Source organism: Parus major, chromosome 20 (genome assembly GCF_001522545.3).
Source record: "Parus major isolate Abel chromosome 20, Parus_major1.1, whole genome shotgun sequence".
Classification (NCBI taxonomy): Eukaryota; Metazoa; Chordata; class Aves; order Passeriformes; family Paridae; genus Parus; species Parus major.
The window spans coordinates 13,397,081-13,405,151 of NC_031788.1; positions in this window are offsets into that span (position 1 = coordinate 13,397,081).

The window sequence follows — 8,071 nt, forward strand, 5'->3', positions numbered from 1 at the left end:
GTGAATCCCACCCTGCTCCTGCTGCCTGTGCTGAGCTGCTGCAGGGTGAGGTTTTGTGGCACACACTGTTCTCTTCCTGCCCCCCTGCAGTAATTGCAGGTGTGTCACAGCCCTCTCTATCCCCTTCTCTCTGGATTTCTCTCCCCACAGAGCTTGTCCTGTTGATGTGTGCACACGTTTGTTTAGCTCAGCCCGTGGTGCAGTGGGAGCCCAGCACTGCATTCAGCAGCTCCAGCCTGTGCAGGGTGTGATCAGAGCTGGCTGAGGGGAGGGCAGCAGTGCCCCTGGTGTCCCTGGTGTCCCTGGTGTCCCTGGTGTCCCTGGTGTGCCCCTGGTGTCCCTGGTGTCCCTGGTGTCCCTGGTGTCCCTGGTGTGTCCCTGGTGTGCCCCTGGTGTCCCTGGTGCCCCTGGTGCCCCTGGTGTCCCTGGTGTGCCCCTGGTGCCCCTGGTGTGTCCCTGGTGTCCCTGGGGGTGAGGGCTGTGCTGGGAGCTGCTCCAGAGAGGTTTTCCTGTGCTCCCCAATCCCAGCCAAACCTGGCCAGCCTCGGGCTCTGGAGCTGCCGAGGGGAGCTGGGCTCTGGGGGACCCCCAGTCCAGGGGAACCCCTCAAGCTGCTCTGAGGGGTTCAGGTGTGAGAAAGCTGCTCCTTAAAACCCCCTGGTTTGCACAGGCACAGCCCTGCCCCAGGGATGTGACCCCATGGCCCAAGCTGTTCCTGTGGCATTGGGCTCATCCCACGGCGTCTGGGGCCAGCAGGAGCTGGATGGGCTCCTCCTAATAAATAAATATATATTTATTCCTCCTCATAATAAATACATTTATTTATTATTAGTTATTTCATGAGTGTTAAACTCTATGATTTGCATGAAATCCTGTGGTTCACAGCTTTGCCAATATGGTCCATTACTACTGCCTACGACAACTTGTGTACTTATATGCCTTTGAGAACATTTTTAATTGTTAAAATTGTTTTAAAAATCAGTGTTAAGTTAATTTAATTTTTAATGGGGAAATGAATTCTGGTGTCAAAATGGTATTTACTGTGATGCCGATGTTTTGTACCTGTCATCCAGCTAAACAACCTGTAAATACTCCTGAGTCAAGAGAAATATGAATGCCAATTATTTATTGTTCTGTGGAGTTACATGTCGCAGATGTGTAAGAACTTAAAAGGGAATGTTGTAAAACAAGGTGGAAAAAATAAATTTTATGCAACTTCTTTACTTCCCCCCTGTATGGTGCAGCTGGTCAGTCCTGGCATGGTCAGCCAGGAATTGTGTGTGGGAATTGTCAGGATCTGGAGTTGTGCTGTGAGCCTTTAACCTTTAACCTGCACAGCCAAGAAATGAGCAGAGCTGCTTGGTTAAACTCTTCCTAGAGCTGGGTTTGGTTGTGACAGGGGTGGTCACTGCTGCTGGCAGCCACTGCTGGGAATCAGGAGGGAATTTTCATTGGAACACAGATATATCCTGCCCTGGGAAGAGCAGTGATGCAACAGCATTAGGAACAGCTATTTTGGGAATGTTCTCATCCCTTGGCCATTTGATTCAGCCAGTGGCTCGGCACAAGAGCAGTCCCAGGGCCGGGAACAGGGGCAGAGGAAGGATTTAACACTGAATATTCTCCACAGGGGACACGTCAGTAATGTTGAGTGCAAATACAGTGAAGCGATTTTCTACCAAAAATGTATTAGAGCCATAAACACTCTTTTTTTTTTTTAAAGAAAATCAAGAGTGCAATTGGATAAAGTAGATCTCTAACTTGGGAGACTGTTTATTGAAAGCAGTGATAAACTATCCCTCGGATCACTGACCATCTATGGAAGTGTTTCTTTTAGATTCTATATGACACAGATGCCCTTTTTAATGACTTTTTTTTTTTTTGGTATAAAGTAATTAATGCAAATATCAAATAAACCATTTTTGTGATGTTTGCACACATCAAATGAATGGTGTAGACTCCAGAAATCACAGGAACAGACTTTGCTCCCAAGTGTTACCAATTTCCCACTCTAAATGGGTTACATAAGCCCTGGTTAGTGGTTCCTTTAATTTATGGATGGTTTCTTTTTAATGGTGAAATGTGTAATTAAAAAAAGCTAGAAATAGTTTTTCTAAACTCACTCTGGAAGGGAAGGAGAATTTCAGCAATTTTTTTTTTCACCCAAACATTGCATAATAGTAGAAATGTCAAAGATTTCCATGGGGTTTCATTTCATTCTTCATGTGGCTGTGGTCATGCAAGGAGTTTGAACACTGCAGGGGCTGGCAGATTTTTGGAAGATCACACATCCTGGGTAAGTTTTCAGCCTGGGCTTTACCAGAGAATGCCAGTGGCCTTGTTTTTTAAATTGGGGTTGTATTATACACTGGTGTGTCTCTGATTTTCCTTTTTTCTGAGAAGAAAGAATAGGTGCTGGCTGGAATTGGGTGTTGCTCTGAGCCTGATGGAGCTGCAGAGGCCTCCCTGCACTGTGAACCATTCAGAGAGAGGAAAACCTCACTGACCTGCTCTGTCTTCACCTTCTGATGGCTCCAGGCACTGCCACTGCCTCTTCTCCATTGCTGTGGCATCAAATGTTCTCCTGCATCTTCACCAGAGGGAGAGAAGTGCCCCTGCTCCCCTTTCCCAGGTAGGAGATGGGGCCAGAGGGAACCTGTGGTCTGGGCTGGCCCCACAGGCAGAGCACAGAAAGCACAGAAGTGTTCCTGTCTTGATGATGAGACTTTCTCAACACCTTAAACATGGCAGTCAATCTTACAGGAGAGTTCCTTCTTCCACAGAGTATTCAGATGTCTGGTTTTAAATGAGAAATGTGACTGCAGGCTTTATAAACCTGGTTGGGAATGTGGATAAACCCCAATCCAAGCATGTCACTGGATTCTCTCCTGTCTTCTTCTGGAACTGCAGATCCAAATCAGAGCTGTGCTAAATGTTAAAGGTGAGTGCCTGTGGGAGCTGTGAGAGTCAGAGCAGCAGGGAAGGCACCTCTGCAGCTGCTCAGGAAATGTGTGGAAAGCTGGAGTGTCCAGCACCTGTCCAAGGGTGATATCAGAGCTGATGCTGGGGCTTCCTTAGGCCATGAGCATTTGATGGTCTTCAAACTCTCTGGGTGCTGTGGGGCTCTCTGGGTTATGTGGCACATCTCCAAAATTTTGCTGCTGTAATTAGAGATGATGAGCATCTCGCAGGATCAGGCTATGAGGAGAATGTCCTGCCCTCTGCTGCTCTTCCTCCCTTCGTGGCCCAAGACCTGAGAGGGTTACAAAAAAGAGTTTTAAAATCACTGCATTCCCACTTTAAAGCTCTTGGCTTGCTGGAATTGTCCACGTAAGGCAGAATATTGTCTGCTCTTCAGATTCTCTCAGAAAGGAGTAGTAACAAGAACAATCTGTGCAAAAGAATTTAATGCAGTAAAGATGGGGGTAATAGTCGTTCTCATTTGTCCTTTTATGTGAAACAGATTTTATTTTAAATGTACACTCTGGGTAGCTTACCCATACCCAGAGAGTTGTTTACCAGGGTAAAAGCAGAGTTACCCAGAGGATAAAGAAGCAGGAGTGGAGGTGAGGGGCTGTGCTGGGTCCTTGTGCTCAGCTCAGGAGCACCCTGAGCACGTCTGGGTGGCAGTGGGACACAGGGATGTCCTGCCCTGTGCTGCTGGCAGGCAGCACATCCACTCATGTGCTCCACATCTGCTCCAAAGAGCTGGGCTGAGGTGTGGAACTTGTGTCCTCTGCTGCTTCTGCTTCACCTCAGGGTCCTTTTGTACGGATGCCTCCACCCCGTGACAAAAAGTGATGCAAGCTGCCATTGACCAGGACTCCTATTAAAAGCAAGAACAAATCAAATGCCCTGTAATGGTCTCACTGAAGCATTTCCCTGCTCCAGCAGCAATGGTGTCACTGCCATGGGGAAAACAGCTCAGAAAAGCTCTGGGAAAGGCAAGGGATGGTGCCCACAGGGGCAGAACTCCTCTGCACCCTTGTGAATCTGAGATTAGGGTTTGGAAGAAAAAGGCACACTTACAAAGATCAGCATTCTCTCTGTCAAGTTTTAATACTTGATCTTTCCTGGAGACACCCCAGAAGACAAATTCTCTGAGGGAAATCTCTGTTTGCAGCACGGCCCCCTGAGGAGAGGAGCTTCCCAGAGCAGATGGAACGTGAGCACGGTGTTGGTGTCTCTCTGGAAGACCCAGGGCTGATGTAAAGGAACAGGTCACACTCACCCACCCTCACACAATCCTCAGCTTTTGTTCAAGCCCCAGCTGAATCCTTGCCAGCGCTCATTACTGAAGCGTGGAACTAATTCTTACAAGCGCCGTGTTCTCCATAAATTGCCTTCAAAAGAAAGGAACCTCTTGTGTTTCACACGTGGGTGCCAGCCCTTCCCTCCAGCGCCCGTGTGCTCTCCCCAGCAGGAGCCAGCTCTGATTTCCACAGCCCCAGCTCATCCCTGATCCACTCCAGCCCTCAAGAACATCATGCCACAAAGCCCTGGGGAAGAGCAGGGCCCGCAGGAAATATCAGGTGTTAACATGCAATAAAAAGCTGGCACCTTGGCTGAGCTGGGATCGCAGAGCCTGGCCCAGGCAGGCCTGGCCTAATGTGGGGCTTTATAGAGGTGGCAGGTAAGGACTAATTACAGCCCCTGCACTCCATCAGGGCTGGCTTGTCAGCTTGACTTAGGGGCTGAAGTGCCTCTGGTCACAGCAGGGCTCTGCCCCTCTGCAGGACTGCGTGCTCCTAAAGAAACCTGGGGAGTAAATCTGAGGTGCTGAAAGAAATACTGCAGCAGAAATTACACTGTGGGGAAGGTTTTATATGTGTTGGGGTGAATTAATGACTGGGTTTGGGGTTTTTTGGAAAGGGAAAAAAACACAACAAACTTTGTGCACAAATACATAGTTTAAAATATATTCTCTTTCAAACGCCAGCTATTTTAACAACAGTGTAAATCAGATTTTACAGACCACATATTTCAAGTATGAAGTTCATTAAATGTGTGAAATTCTAGATTAGCTGCCGGGTGTGGCCAGAGCCCCAGTAATGAATTGTAAATTCTGTTCAGGATATAATATCAGATTCCCTTGCCCTGGCACTGATATGAAAGGACTAAAGCCACCTTTTCTAAACAGTCATAACCTTTCTTTATTATCTTTATTTAGTTTAGCCATCATATGATATAATGAATGACTGCATCAGTGTTTCCATCCTGAACCTAATGCACAGGTGTTTAACTTCATTATTTTGTGGGTTTTTTATTATTAAACCAACTTATGTCTCAATGTAACTGAAATCAATGCTATCAATTTATACACCTTTTTGCCAGCGCCCTGAGAGTGGGTGGTTGGTTGTCTTTAGGTTCAAGAATATCACCCTAAACTACAATTCCCTCTCAATTTGTGTGAAAAAAATTGGTTAATTAATGATGTTCTCATTCCATAAACCCTTCCCTGAGCTGGGAGTGAGGTGGCAGAGGGAGCAGATGTTTCCTTGTGCTGTGGTGTGTCAGGTGAGGTTTCAGGGGTGCCCAGCTCCCCTGGCAGGCTCAGGCAGGACAGAATTCCAGGTGTTCTGTGCCCCAGGGATGGGCACTGCCCAGAGCAGCTCAGGGTGGATCCAGCTCGTGCCTCTGGACCTGCACAGCCTGGCCTTGTTGTTTCTTCCTCCCCCTTTCCCTCCTGCACTATCCAAAGGGAAGGAGGTTCATGAGCCAGTTCTAATCCTGATTAACCAATAACGGGAATTTTCCAGGTAGCTGGGCCTGAAAATCCAGGGCTAAGTGGAAGAATTGGCATCTCTCACTCATGGCTGTTGGTTGGAGACCTCTTCCCAAAGCAGACTTTTCAATTGTAGATGAAAAGCAAGTTCTTATTTGCAGGAAATTCAAGCAGTTCTGGTTCCAGACCCGGAGAGCTCTGTGTGGGTGGATTCCCTGGAGCTCAGCGCAGGATCAGATCCTCTGTAACTCAATCAAGTGAGTGAATATGTCATTAATAGTTATTTAGACGAGTGCACGGTCAGGAATGAGCCTGAAGAGGTCCCACACTGTGAGGATGCTCCAGCAGTGGCCGGGAAGGGGAGGGAAGGAGCTGGGCACCTCGGGGCCGAGCTGAGCTCCGGGAGAGCAGTGAGGACACGGCCCGAGCGTGGGAATCCTGCCCAGCCCCGCTGTGCAGCACGGCAGGGACGTGTGGAGGCTGCTCCAGGAGCCTCGTGGGCGAGGGCACACTCTGAGAGCAGTATTTACTTTGGAAGGGTGAGCAGCTTTTGTCAAAATCGCTTATTGTTGCTGTGAGACTGAAATACCTTTTGCAAGTGGAAAACAGAGATGTCTCCATGAAGTCTCTGATGATAAAATCCAGGCAGCTGCCCCAATGGCCTGAGAGCACATCCTCAGGAAGCCTTGATGCCTTATCTCCCAAAGAGCATGAGAAATAATAATAATTTCAAAAAATACTCGTTTTTATTGCCAAATGCCTGCGTGGAGCCGGGCAGGGAGGCTCATCCTCCAGCAGGGCGATGCTGTGGGCGGCTGCCAGGGGAAATCGGGGATCCCCCCGGGGCCGGGACCCCCGGGACCCCCCAAGCCCCACAGCTCTCCTTTGCCGGGCACGGAGCTCCTCGCTCGGGCTCTGGGCTGCGAGCCCGGCTGTGAGCAGCGGCCGGGCTGTGCCCAGGGACAAGCTCAGCCTCCAAATCCATCCCCCGAGCCACGGAGCTGCTCGGGGTCGGGGCCAGCAGATGCGGCTCTCCCCTGTCCCCAAAGCCAGGCATCCGCTGGGCACATCCCAGAGGGGGAGCTGGGTCGGTTTTTGGGGGGTAGGGATGCAGTCCAGAATGTGCCCCTAAAAGGAAGAGGAAGTATTCTCCTAAAGAGGGAATAAATAGCTAAAAATATTAGTTATTAATAGGTCCTTACCTCCAAAAATAAAATCCCTTAGTGATACCAAAATAAAAAAGCAAAGGAAAGTCGGAGGTATTTGGCCTTCCTTTGAAAAAGGAAGCTAAAAATAACTATATATATATAAAAATCTCTCGTTTCTAGGGAAAGTCTCTGCCCCCGCATCCAGCTTGCACAGTTATATAAGACTTGAACTACATCCCCCTCTCCTCCGCGGCCGCTCACAACGCGCTGGAGCCGCGGCCAGATGGAGAAAGGTTCCGTCAGGAAAGTTTAACTCAGCGGGGAAGCTGCAGCCAGTGGAGGACACGATTCTCTCGCTGAACTCTCCAAAAGCCTTGGAAATCTTACAGTTGTGTCATATGCTGGTTTGGGGAATGCTAGTCCGGAGGCAGCCGCCAGCCCTCTTTCACTTCTTTATTTATTTATTTTATTTATTTCTTTTTTTTTCGCGTTGCACTGAGTTTAATTTGGGTAGCAGGATTCAGCAGTTTTAAGTTGGAAAAAACTTAGTGGAAGAAGATATTTTAGGAAAAGCCTGTCATGTGAACTAGCGGGAGCCGATCAAGCCGAGCTATTAAAAGAAAGACATTGTATTTTTAGAGGCTGCAGCCTAGGGCAGCCAACCTGTGTGCCCAGAACCGCGGGCCCGGCGCTGCGCCCCCGCGGCAGCTCCGCGTGGGAGGAGGCCGAGCTTTCCGTCGGGGTGGCCCATTCTCCGCTCGCTCCGGGATCCCCTTGGCACGGCCGGGTGCCCTCGGCCCCCCCGGCTCCTGGGACCCCCCTGCTCGCCCCCGGTTTGCCCCATCCCGGCTGTGCTTCCCCGCCCCCGGGGCCGAAACCCCGTCCCGGCCGCGCTCTGCGCTTCCCGGCGCGGCTCTAACGGGGCTGCGGGGGTGACCGCTCGGAGCCGCGGGGAGGAGATGCGACTTGCGTTAATTACTTGTTTCTCCCGGCTAGTAATTAATTAAAGTCGTTTTGCTCTCCACGCAAAGCAGCAGCTTTGGGAAACCTCGGTTTCCCTTTACTGTATCCAAAGGGGAATCCGGCGATTCCGGTGATGCTGCTGCCGGTGGTGGATGCGCTCAGAGCCGGCGGTGACTCCTGTACCAGGGGGATGCGGGGTCTCAGGTGTGACTCCTGTGCCGGGGATGCGGGGACT